The sequence below is a fragment of the Gossypium raimondii genome, chromosome 3 (genome assembly GCF_025698545.1).
Source record: "Gossypium raimondii isolate GPD5lz chromosome 3, ASM2569854v1, whole genome shotgun sequence".
In the NCBI taxonomy this organism is placed as follows: Eukaryota; Viridiplantae; Streptophyta; class Magnoliopsida; order Malvales; family Malvaceae; genus Gossypium; species Gossypium raimondii.
Window position 1 is genome coordinate 8,101,332 of NC_068567.1, and position 12,038 is coordinate 8,113,369.

The following is a 12,038-nucleotide window of genomic DNA, read 5'->3' on the forward strand; positions in this document are numbered from 1 at the left end:
GACATACAAGGAACATTAAGTACTTTGTTTACATTTCAATTTCTATAGAGTGGCATGCTTCACATGCTTCATATGTTTCACATGCTTCCATTTCAATTTCAATTTAGTGACATATTTTACACTCTTTCAGTATATCATTCATTTCAATTATGTGGACATACTTACCATGCATTCAATTTCATAATCAATTCGATGGCGCTTTACCATGTTTCAATATAATAATCATTTCAACAACAATTTATCATGCTACTAAAGCGACTTTCCAATGCACGTATAGCAACTTTCAATTAATTTATTCCACGACATCACACTCAAGCATACAATTCAAACTTTCAAACTTTCATTATATAATAACAGATGCTATAAAAGCAACCAACAACATTTAATAATCGACCAATCATGTTATAACATATCATTATGAAACAATCAATTTTGCATTCACACTATTTGTTAGAGCTCGAAACGTACCTCATTTGGCCACCTATAAATTACTTACTTAGTAATTTAACCAAGCTCGAACAACAAGCTTAATTACCACATTAAATACTAAAAATATTCACTTAACAATTAATTTAGTAAGTTAGAACCCACACCTTAATTTCACAAACCGCAGCAATAAACCGTAAAATCCACACTTTCGCTCCTAAGCCTTTGATGAGCCTATATCCAAAATCAGCACTTAGTATAATAATATACAATTAATGACCAGACTTGAAATATCCAAAAGGGGTTTGGCCTAAGCAATGTTACAAGCACAAATTTTCATATTTGAATTATCAAGTGGACTTACACTGTTCTAATATGAAACACGAGTGCGAACGAGATTTGTAGTCACTGCTGATCCGAGACGTTTAAATCCGTACCTAAACATAATTAATCCCCAAAAATCAGTAACCAAAAACTCACATTTAGACTTTAAAGCAATCGACCAAAGTAGAAATTATTAACAAAGCGAAACAGTGCAAGATCTCGCACCAGGTTGCACTTTGCACACCCATTACCCAGATCTAAGTTGTCGGATGAACGTCTTAGTTAATTACTCAATTAGGAAAATCTAAATTAGATCCAAATAGAGGGAAAAATCCAAAAACTTACAATAATAGGGGAGGCAATTGAAGATAAATGGTTTTCCCAAAACAATGGTGTTCTAAGGGGGTGGCAACACCACTTGAGGCAACAGAAAAGGAAGATCTGGGGCGGCACAATGAGGGATCTTTGGACAGCCAAAAAGAAAAATTTTAAGGGTTGGAATGATGATTTATTAGCTTTTAAAATAGAATCCGAAAATCGGCACACAAAGCACAACAACAGAGAAAGAAAAATAGGACTTACCGACACCGATATGAACAAGGGAGAGGGGGCAGCAATGGACAGTAAAGGATGTTTTTAGGAGCAAAAAAAATGGAAGTTTAGGGAAAAAATTAGGGCTGGTTTGGGAGTTTTAGACGTGAATAGGGTGGCTAAAAAAAATCTAACAATGGGGGGTATAATTGTGATGAAATCCTAGAGAAAGGAAAAAATTTTGAGAGAGAAAAATAAGAGAGGAGAATAGAACGGCTAGGGTAGAAGAAAATTGACTTAAGGTTGAAAAATAAGTGAAAAAGTGATATTTATACCTAGGTTAAAAGGCATGGGCGGCACATAAATAGAAGGAAGGAGAAAATTAGTAAAATTAAGCTATTTTACAAGGGAAGGGAATCAAACTCGGGTTTCTAAGCAAATTGCATTGTCTCCTTGTTCTCTTAGCCATCAGGCCAATTACTCTTTATTGAAATAATTTTACCAACTTTAAACCAAAAATTTAGGATGTTACAAGTTTGAAGCAAAATTTGCAAAATAATAAAAATGGTGTAAGGGAAGAAATTTGAACTTGGGTTTCAATGACAATTTCAGCAACACTTAACCAACAAACCAGTAACTCATTTTTTCCCTTAAAATGCACAGATAATCTCAAAAATTAGGGTGTGACCTCTCTCTCTCAGTTTACAAACCCGATTCTACTAACCCCTGATTTTTGGGATATGACATCCACATTCTAGTAACCAACAGTCATGCCAAAAGTTTGCATTACCATCATTGCCAACATTCCAAATTACACATTTCTGAATCTCATCCCATATATTACTAATACCTTTCCAAATACGGGAGCAATGAGTAGTACGTAGAGCACGAGGGATCACCCCTTCCCATCTATATTTATATCGAAGCATTTGCACCCACAAATAATCCGATCTTTGAATAATTTGAAAGCCAATCTTCATCATGAAAGCCATATTTTGTTGCCACATATTCTTAAATGCAAGTCCTCAATCAACAATGGGTTTATAGATATCATCCTATTTCTCAAGGCTAACCTTCCTTTTGTTGTCTATATGTCCCCAAACAAAACTCCTTATAATTTTTTCCATCTCCATACACACTCATTTAGGTACAACAGTGGATTACATAGTGTAGATAGGTATAGCTAAACGGATTGCTTTAGCAAGCGTTACTCTTTCAGCTAACAAAAGCGACTTCACTTTCTATCTGGGCAGCTTATGTCTCATATTTGAGACTAGGTTATGAAAGGTGGCTTTGTTGACCCTATTATGGAATAGCAGAACACCTAAGTATTTCCCAAGATCAGTCACAGAGGAGAAACCCAATCTCATGCTTACTTCAATTTTCATCTCGGGGGGGGGGGGGACATTCTTTGAGAAGAATATTTGTGTTTTTTGGAAGCTAACGTTGTGTCCTGAAAGGATGCAAAAAGGTTCTAGAGCTTCCTTGATCACCCTCATCTATTCCAAATAGGCCTCAACAAAAAGGACAAGATCATTGGCAAAAAAAAACATGAAATATTCTGAGGTCATTTCTTGGAAACTTGATTAGTTTCCATTTACTATTTTTCACATCTTTAAAAATTGTCTGAGCAAGCCTTTCCTTACAGAGCAAAAAAAAGGTAAGGAGAAACAGGATCACCTTGGTGAAGTCCTCTATGTGGTCTAAACTCATCTGTAAGGCTACCATTCCACACCATTTGCATGGATGTTAAATTAACACAGTGCATGATAACGTACCGAAGCTGGTCTAGTATACCTATATCAACAAGAGTATCATCAATAAAACCCCAATCAATCTTATCATAGGTCTTTTCCAGATAAATTTTAACTTTTATCCGATTCCTCACAGATTTATTGCGCATAGAGTGAATGATCTCTAGTGCAATAATAATATTATCTATGATACAATGCCCTAGGGCAAAACTTGATTGATTTGGGAGCACCCAATCTAGCATATAAGGCTTCAGCCGATTCACAATTACCTTGGACAGAATTTTATAGTGCACCGTGCACAGACTAATTGGCCGAAATTGATGAATGAATTCAGGTTTCTCTTTTTTTTGGATACGGACAAGTAAAGTTCTATTGACCCACCAGTTAAAATTATTTCCAGCAATAATACTTATGATGAAATCACACACACCACTTATCACAATAGCCCAATTTTCCTGATAAAATGTGGCATGTAGACCATCAAGTCTTGGTGCTTTTACGGGGGCCATACCAAAGATCACTTTCTTAACTTCTTGATCAGAGACTAACCTGCACATGTCCTCTATTTCCCAAGGCATTAGATTTCGAAAGCATCCATGTAGAGGGTATCTATTATCTACGAACTGTGACTTGGAGAAAAGATTATTATAGTAATCAATAGCCACTCTCTTCAGAGCAATATGACCATAGCTCCACGATCCATCCTCAGTCTTCAAACAATTAATAGTGTTAATCCTCCGATACGTGATGGTACTCAAGTGAAAAAACCTGGTATTCTGGTCCCCATCCAAGAGCCAGCGACTTCTTGATTTCTGGTACCAGAAGCTTTCTTCTTGTTCTAGGATTTCCTCTAACTCAGCTTTTAGTTTCTTCTCCAAGAGTAATAAATAGCTAGAAGATGGTTTCTCAAGGGATTTTTCAATACCATGGATCCGTGCAATTAACTCTTTTTTTCTTCCCAAACATATGACAAAAAACATCTTTCTTCCACTATTTAACGACTTCTGTAAAATGCTCAATATTTTCAACCACACCATTCGAAGACCAATTATTCTCGACCAAATTCTCAAATCCTAGATGTTGTTGCCATGCAGTAAGGAATCGGAATGGTCAGTCAGATTTTTGAACATTCTCAATACCAAACGGAAGTAAGATGGATCTGTGGTCTGAACCTAATCTTTCCAAATGTTGAACAAAGGAGCTTGGAAAACCCAACAACTACCTTTCATTAACCAGATTACATCGATCAGGACGTTCTATCTCCAAAGAATCCATATTCCACCAGAATACCCATGTGTTTCAACTCTGTAAGAATGGTCATATCCACTCTTTTTTATAATCTCGTCCGCCTTTCTCCCATTTATACAAGTTTTCATTAAGACAATGATACTCAGTTTATGTTTGGAAAAAAACATCTTTATATAGCGAAAGAACCTGCTACTTATTGCACCTTAGCAATTCCATAATAAGGTTTTCATCATAAGACTATAAAGAAATAATGGAGGATACTGATCGGTTACTGTTGGGAATTTCACCTTCTCCAACAACATTCTCAAACTCCATTTCTTTTTTCAACCGTAACTGACTGCTCCATCTCATCATTTACACTAGGATCTGTAGAAGGATTTTCCTCCTCGAGAGACCTTTTATTGAGATTATCAGCATGATCATCAAGTTTTCTAGAAAGAGAATCAATCCATTCTGAGATGAGATATTTGGGTGCATTCTTTCGCTTCGCTTTTTTCTTAACCTTATGTCCCTATTTAGTCATTTCTTTCAAGCTGGCAACCTTAAATTTACTCTAAGAACCTTATTCTTTTTTCCCATGTAGTCCAACTCAATAAGAAGAAGTCATCGAACCTTCATCAATTACAATCACCGTCTGGTGATTCTCTTTATTTTGAGATGTTGACTGTTTTAACACAATAGTACCCCCTAAGCCCACGTCATTTAGAACCCCTTCTTTGATATTAGCCTTCATTTGCATGGATTTATCAGACTCGTCATTTATGCAGGATGTTGCATGACTCTCCCCTTGGTTCACGTCCTTGAGTTCCCTATCCATATTCATAGTCACCTTTTGCATGGAGTTATGAGTCCCACCATTAATACTAGACGATGCTTGGAATTTTCCCTTAGACACCTTTTGCATGGGAATCGGCTTGGTAGATCCATAGTTAGTTTTTTCCTTTTTTGGACTATAATTGATCATTATTTTGCTCCATGGTTTAGTATAAGAATCTGCATCTATTGGATCATGATTATGCGAAATTTTTGGCTCCTCCAACTCACTCAAAATAGCAAATCGCTAATTTGTAAGAGTTTCTTTAACTTAATTCATCAATTTTCCACCATTACCACTGTTCGCTTACAAGTTCCTCCTTCGATTTGTCACCTACATCCAAGGTCCATAGAGATCAAGATTCTTTAGGTTGTCTTCTTTATTCTTCAACAAGGATTCTCTTGCATCAACCACTATTACTTTCGTGGCTATCTCCAGCACGGTTGACTACCCTTTACGGAACATTGATTTGCAAATTTCTTTAGTATGACCAAATCGGACAGTCATAACAGATTAATAGGAGTCCCTCATATACCACAGCTTGTTTTTTTCCCGTCGATCCCCAAGAAAGACACAAGAGGTTTTGTCAGATACACCACCACCGCAATCCTTGCAAATCTACCTCTCTTTCCATCTGTAGTGTTATAATCAATCTTTATGACCTTAACAATGACTTCAGCTAATGTTCGCATAAGGCCTTTTGTGTAGTAGTGATAATGAAGTCCCAACAGTCGAATCCATGCTATAATATTTGATGGATGGGATTCATCCATAGAGAACTCACGACTCCAAGGTTGCACCACCAAATAGTGGTTATACACCATCCAAAGGCCTCCTGATCCAAAGGCCTCCCGTAAGAATCCTGTTATAATCATTTTGACTAGCAAGTTTAACAAGAAAGTAGTTATTATCAAGATACACTATCTTATATTCACTTGTTAATCCGCAGATGCTTTCGTTTTTATCGAATATTGCCCTATATCCAATTAAACTTCTGTAACACCCCTAACTCATTTCCATCGTCGAATTAGGGTTATGAAGCCTTACCGTACAATCGGATAACATTTAACATTCTAACATTTAAATAAATTAAACATATTACAAACCATTCAATCACGTGCATTTTTTCCCTAAACCGCGCCCTCGAGGCCCTAAAAATAACTTAAAAGCGATTTGAGACTAATTTGAAACAAAATAGGAATTTTGAGAAAAAGTTGCAAAAATTGGAAAACAGGGGTCACACGGTCGTGTGGCCAGGCCATGTGACATAGCCCAGGCCGTGTAACATTCAAACAAGGGACACACGGTCGTGCCCCAGCCCGTGTAACTCACTGAGTTGCCACACACGCCCGTGTACCAAGCCCGTGTGTTGGGCCATGTAACTCTCTGAGTTGCCACATATGCTCCTGTGCCAGGCAATGTGCTAGGTCGTGTAACTCACTGACTTAGAACACTAAGAAATTTCAAATGGCACACTATCGTGTCGTCAGGCCCTGTGTGTCACACAGCTGTGTGACAGCCTGTGTCCCTTGCCGTGTGAAACCAAAATTTACCTAAAAACAAGTCATTTCAAATCCAATTCTTAACTAACCATTCAAACCATTTGGGCACACATTCAAAGGATTTAAACACCATCCGAACACACATAACCATACCATTCCAAACATCCTAAATCACCTAACCAATATGTCATTCAAAGGCACCACAATTGTATCAAAACATCAATTACCAAAACATGCCAATATTGTCATTTTCCACATAATAACCTAGTTCAATTAACCACCATACATGACCATTTGCAAGCCATCAAAACATACCAAAAGAACCTTATTTCCAAGCACTTAAATTGACCAATATGACATAACTTGTTAAGGCATCAAAGTACACTAAACTAACATAAATTCAAAGGCTTAAACATATCAAAACTTATATTAACACAATCACAAAATACCATTACAAAATAACCTATACATGTCATTATTAACCATGGCCAAAATACTTCAAAACTACTGAATTGGTTGTTGGATAGTATGATAGGTCTCCGACGAGCTTCCAACCGATTGAGCTTCCGATAATCTATAAAACAAAGGAAAACAACTACATAAGAAATGAGTACTTAGTAAGCTCGTATAAACTTAAACTTAACTTACTATTTCATTTATACAATTCATAGATTAGGCATAAATCATTACCAATACCATAAGCTTAGCTTAAGCCAATACAACATCATCAAATTCACAAGTTAGTACACTTGTTCATGATACAAATGAATTCAACCATGAGATAAATAAATTTCCATATATAGATACATCATTTAGCTCATAAATCTTTTCATAATATCATGATTCAATCCATTTGCATACTTACCATTTCATTTCCTTTTCTTACCCGTTGAATCATCTAGAATTACATCAGATACTCGGGAATGCTCACATATAGTGTGTCTTTCCATATAACTGTAACATTTCCTTTACATCAATGCTCACACGAGTTGTGAAATGGGTCTCCTCACACGAGCTGTGGGTCGGAATGTAAGCTACACGATGCTGCTCAAATGAGCTGTGGAGAATCTGCAACAAATGTAGGACCTCAGCCATCGGTAGGACATTCAAGACTAGCACCAAAACCATGAAATCCCTAATAACATGTCATTTGTATCCTAAGAATTCTTAAGGTTCAACCGGGACTCATTATCCATTAATTCATCATAACATGAATACATTTATATATAGATTCGTTTATATTTAAATAACATAGCAAATAGTCAATTTAGCTAACATTAAAAATGATCATAGTTCATAAAAACTTACCTCAATAACTGGGGCGTAAAAGTATAATCAAACACTAATCTGAAGCTTTAGCTTTTCCTCGATTTAAGTTCGATTGTGGTTTATCTTGATCTAAATAAATAATTTCATTCAATTAAGTTCTTCCAGAATTCAATTTAATCCATAACTCATATTTATGCAAAATATCAAATTTACCCCTATCATTTTAACTTTTCACAATTTAGTCTTTAAGTTTATAACTTGAATATAACGCATTTTAGCCTAAATCTAACTTAACCAATGTTACAAGGGACCTTGAGACAACCCATTGTTACCAAAATTTCACAATAAAACCCATGAATTTATACTTTTAGCAATTTAATCCCTATTCCCAAAATTCAAAAGAAATCACTTAACAAAACGTGTTTATTTTACAACAAAGATTAATAATCTATCAGCTAACATCAAAACACATTCAAAAGCATCCATGGCAAGTCCCTCCACCTTTAACAGTTTTACCAATTAACCTCCAGACTAGCTAGATTAAGCTAAAACGAACTCAAAAACATAAAAAAATCATTAAAAACGGGCCTGAATTCAATTACATGCAACAAAAAAAGCTTGGCCGAACCTAACCTTCTTCTCTAATGGTGGAAACGACTATGGCTTGAACAAAATGAGAAAGATGATAGCTTTTCATCTTTTAATTAACTAACATTTTAACTTAATTATCAAATTACCTAATTAACCTTTTAAAACCATTAAAATTTTAATAAAACATTTAAACATCAAAATTTCTTAACGAAATTTTTAACTAATAGAACTCAACTTTTATACTTTTTTACGATTTAGTTCTTTTTACCTAATTAACCATTTAAACATCAAAATTTCTTAATGACTTTTTAATACAGCCTTAATATAACCCCGTAGACATTAAATAAATATTAAAACAATAATTCACTCATTTGAATTGTGGTCTTGAAACCACTATTTTTGACACCACTAAAAATGAGTTGTTACATCTTCCAAGCATGCGGACAATAACCCTTTGTTTCAGGTTGTCATCGTGTTGGAGTTTTTATGAAGAAAGAACTGAAACGAAAGTAAAAAAGAATAAAAAATTAGAGAAAGATTAGCTTGTGATCAACTGTTTCATAAACGACTAATTGTTATGTTTACAGGAACAAGAAAGATTAAATAAGTTGAAAATAATAATAAAATAATTACAACTTGGCTTAGTCTTGCAACTAAATTTAGTTAACTTGCTTCCTTAATGGTTGATTTTAGTCTAATCAGCAACCAAAACGTCTAATCAAAAAAATCATCACTATTTTAGTGCAAGTTGGCAACTTGCAAGGTAAGAAGCTCGCAGTCTCGGTGAGCACGTAGTGTTGATGAGCTCACAGTGTTGGTGAGCTCACAAATATGGTGAGCTCGTATTGTTGGTGAGCTTGTAGATATGGTGAGCTCACAGTGTTGAAGTCTGGGTTTGCTAATGCATGGATGGCCATTTTACAATACTCCTCTTTGGCCTCCATGTTTCAAAGCCCAATATCATAACGTAGCTTTTCAAACCTCATTTTCCTAAGAGATTTTGTTAGAATATTAGCCAATTGATCTTGCGAACTGCAGTGAACCAATGTGACTTCCTTGGCTTGCTCCACTTCTATCACAAAATGATACTTGATTTTGAAGTGTTTTGTTCTTCCATGGAACACTGGATTTTTTGCAATTGCAACAACAAATCGATTATTGCATTTAATCTCTATTGCTTCTTCTTGTTTTAAATTCAAATCATTCAGCAGTTTCCTTAACCAAATAGCTTGATTTACTGCTGCTGTGGCTGCAACATATTCAGCTTCAGCTGTTGACTGTGCTATAGTTTCCTACTTCTTTGAACTCCAACAAAAAACACTTGATCCTAGAGTGAAGAAATAGCCAAAAGTACTCATCATGTCTTCGGTAGATCTAGCCCAATCATTGTTTGAATAACAAGTAACTTGAACTTTTCTATCTTCATAAACTTCACTACAAAGCTTAGAGTTCCTTTCACATATCGCAGGACTTTTTTGGCTACCTTGAAATGGTTCTCATTACAAAAATTCAAGTATCTAGATAACAGACTTAAAACGAACAGTATGTCAGGCCTAGACGCTTTTGTAGCTTGCTTTATCAACCTTCTCAACATCTTTATTACTAATGAGCTTCTCTCCTTGTGCGATAAGGGTGCTCGCAGATTTACAATTCTCCATGTTATATCTTCGTAGAATTTTTATCGCAAATCCCTTTTGGTTTATGAAGATTGCATCACTATCTTGATTCAACTCCAGACCAATGAAGTATGTCATTTCACCTAAGACTGACATTGCATCTGATCCTTGAATAGAATCACTAGTTTGTTGTTGCTACCAATCACAAGTAAATCATCAACATATAATGAAATAGTGAGAAGTATTTCATTACCAGTTTTCTTCACATATAAAGTGGGCTCGCTGATGCTTCTTTTAAAACCCATCACTATCAGATGACTTTTAATTTTGCCATACCACGTTCTTGGTGCTTTCTTCAAGCCATATAGCATTTTATTTAGTTTATACACCTTGGCCTTACACCCAGATACTGCGAATCCTTGTGGTTGCTTGACATAAATTTCTTCCTTCAGAAAGCCATTTAGAAAGGTTGAATTCACATCCATCTGATATATTCTCCAACCCTTTTAAACAGCAAGAGTCAGTAGCAGCCTTATGATGTCTAACATTGCAACAGGGGAAAAGGTTTCAATGAAGTCCACTCGATATTGTTGTTAAACCCTTTCGCAACCAACCTCGCTTTATATTTGTTGATTGATCCATAAGGATTCATCTTGGTTCTGAACACCCATTTGACTCCAATTACTTTCTTGTGAACTGGTCTATCCACAAGCTCCTATGTTTCATTTTTGTTGGTCATGGTGATTTCATCTTTCATAATTGTTCGCCATTCAGCTTGTTAAGCAGCTCTTCAAAAGTGACTGGTTCTAGCTTCACCAGATTACACTATTGATAGATTTCAATGATAGACCTGATTCCTCGTACTGGTTGTTCATCAACTGCATCATTTACAGTTTGGTCTCCAGTGGCTCACATATCAAATTTTAGACTGCCTTGTTCACACATCTACTCCTTTGTTGCAGTCCAATTCCAAATTTTTCTTTCATCAAACTTCACATCTCTACTTGTGATAATTTTCTTGGTGAAGGGATTATAGATTTTGTATCATTTCCTAACACTGGAATATCCAACAAATATCCCTAGTTGTGATCTACTGTCCAGCTTGCTTTTTTTTCTTCTAGAACATGAACAAAACAAGTGCAACTAAATACTTTTAAATGTGAAACAGAATGTTTAAAACCATAACAGGAATCAAATGGTGTCTTCCCTTCAATAGCTTTAATAGGTAGTCTAGCAGGTAAATAGAAGTGTTTACTGTCTCTGCCCAAAAATCATTTGGCAGTTTACTTTCAAACAGCAAGCAACAAGCCATATTCATCACAGTTCTATTTTTTTTTCATTTACTCCATTCTTCTATGGAGTGTACAAATTGGTCAATTGATGATGAATACCAGACTCTTCGCAAAATTTTTCATACTTTTCTGAGGTGTATTCTGCCCCATTGTTTGATCTTACCATTTTGAGCTTGCAATCACTTTGGTTCTCAACCATGGCTTTAAACTTGAAGATTTCAACCACCTCAGACTTGTTCTTCATGAAGTACACCCAACAAAACCTTGTACTATCATCTATAAACAACACAAAGTACTTACTTCCATTTAGCGAACTTGTTTTCATGGGTCTGCAAATGTCAGTATGTACTAAGTGCAATTTTTCAGTGGCTCGCCATGTTGTATTCGCAGGAAATAGAGACTTTGCATGTTTTCCAAGCTGACACACCTCGTATACATCTTCATGATCAACCATATTTGATAAATTTTCAACCAGGTTATTATTGGACATATGATTTAAAGATTTGTAGTCAACATGTCTCATCCTTCTATGCCATAACATGGTTTCATCCAGTAAGGTAGTAAATGCTACTAAAGTTGCTAAGTTCTAGTTGACTGCAAAACTTCTATCTATCATTTTTGTTTATATGAGCTCACATCCACTCAGATCAAGGATTAGACATTTGTTATCC

At 35.6% G+C, this 12,038-nt stretch overlaps 1 long non-coding RNA gene across 1 annotated transcript; it reads right to left on the reverse strand.

Moving 5' to 3' along the window:
- Positions 1-477: 477 nt before the first annotated feature.
- LOC105796102 (uncharacterized) lies at positions 478-1,208 on the reverse strand. The gene is made up of 3 exons (XR_001134320.2): positions 1,096-1,208; positions 791-863; positions 478-660 (listed from the first exon to the last, which is right to left on the reverse strand). It is a non-coding gene; the product is annotated as an uncharacterized LOC105796102 (long non-coding RNA).
- Positions 1,209-12,038: the final 10,830 nt, after the last annotated feature.